Source organism: Cervus elaphus, chromosome 15 (assembly GCF_910594005.1).
Source record: "Cervus elaphus chromosome 15, mCerEla1.1, whole genome shotgun sequence".
NCBI classification, from domain to species: domain Eukaryota; kingdom Metazoa; phylum Chordata; class Mammalia; order Artiodactyla; family Cervidae; genus Cervus; species Cervus elaphus.
Window position 1 is genome coordinate 86,329,147 of NC_057829.1, and position 1,949 is coordinate 86,331,095.

Below are 1,949 nucleotides of genomic sequence, written 5' to 3' on the forward strand. Positions count from 1 at the left end.
TTTTCAGGTTGGATTGAAGGATGTGGGCCTTTATTTATCTGTGGATACACTGACCAGACCTCGAATGCTTTTTTGCCCAGAAAAAGAGGACTGACCTTGGACGATGAGAATTCCACGAAGGATAAATCCAAGAAAGAGCTGTCAGCACCTGGAAGAATAATTCAATCAGTCTCACAAGGGGACGTTTGGGTCACACATCACCACATCTAGAGCAGAGACTATGGAGTAAACTTGGAGCTTTTGGGGAGAAGAGCATTCCAGGTGAACAGAGCAGTGAGTGCAAAGCCCCTGATTATCCAGGAAGCAGAAAGAAGTCTAGTGTAGCTGTAGCAGAGTGAACAAAGGAGACAGCAGCAAGAAATGAAGGAGTCAGATCATTGTAAGGTTTGGGATTTAACCAAGAAGCAACAAAACTTAAATTTAAGCTTTGGTGTGACAGTTTTGACTGATACGCTGAGAACAGATTTGGTCGGGAGAGGGTTAAAGGCAGAAGTGGGAGCACACTGCCTTTTTCATCCTCATTCAATGGACATTGAGGTAGGATAATTCTCTATTGTGAGGGTCTGTCCTATGCGTTGTAGGATATTTAGCGGCCTCCTTGACCTCTCACCACTAAATGCAGGTGGCACCCCACGCCCCCTCCCCACCCCACCCCCATCAGTTGTAACATCCAAAAATGTCTCATTTTTGTCAGCTGTCCTGTGGGGCAAAACTGCCTCCAGTTCAGACCGCTTGAATTAGGGGCTGTTACAGTGATCCAGGGGAGAAGGCAATGGCAACCCACTCCAGTACTCTCCCCTGGAAAATCCCATGGACGGAGGAGCCTGGTAGGCTACAATCCATGGGGTCGCTAAGAGTCAGACACCAATGATCGACTTCACTTTCACTTTTCACTTTCATGCATTGGCGAAGGCAATGGCAACCCACTCGTGTTCTTGCCTGGAGAATCCCAGGGATGGGGAGCCTGGTGGTCTGCCGTCTATGGCGTCGCACAGAGTTGGACACGACTGAAGTGACTTAGCAGCAGCAGCAGCAGCAGCACAGTGATCTGGGATAGCTTGGACCACTGTAATGGGTATGCTGGTGGCAAGTTGTAGGATTCTCAATATGTTTTTGAAAACTATGTTGACTGATCAAAGGGGAGCATCAGGAATGTTCCAAGGTTGCTGGCCTGTGCAACTGTCAGAAAACAGTTCAGTTTGCTGCGTTTGAAAGAAGTGTGCTAGGAGGAGCTCTGTGAGAGATTACAGTCTCAGTTTTGAACCCACAAGACTGAACAAACTGAAGAATAATGATTAGAAAGTTTACTTTCTTCCCTGAGGTTAGTTGTAGTTCATTTTCACTGTTATTTATTATTTATGCTGATTTTATCTTATTCCCATGGATTTTTCATTGTATTTGTCTTCTTTCGTACCCAGAATCCAATTGCTTCTTTTTTTTTTTTTTTTTCCAATTGCTTCTTAACACCTCCAGTGCCACCAGCATCTCACTTCTAACTAGCCCCAAACCACTGGCGCCCAGCGTCTGGACTACTGTGACGGCGCCCTTCCCCGGCCACTATGTCCTGGACATTGCAGCCAGAGGGGTCACGTGGAAACTGAAGTCACATCATGTTACTTCTGCGTCAACCCCAAACCGTACAAGTGCCTAAATCAACTCCCTCCTTTATCCTTAAGCATGGCAAATGCTGGCTTTCAATACTAAAAAGTTTCGCGTGCAAAGAGAAAAATCTGTATGGGGAACGACCAAGACCAGAAGGCGCCGTGTCTGGGATGCACAGAGCGCGAGACTGCACGCGGAAGATGCAGTGCTGGAATCGGTGGTGAAGGCGACACACCTTGCACCTCTCACCCCTCACTCCGGGGGCTCTCGGGCACCTTGGCCTCACCGGTCGAAGACTTCATTTCCCAGCATGCCAAGGGGCTCGCCGGCCGGAAGGCTCCGTGCCC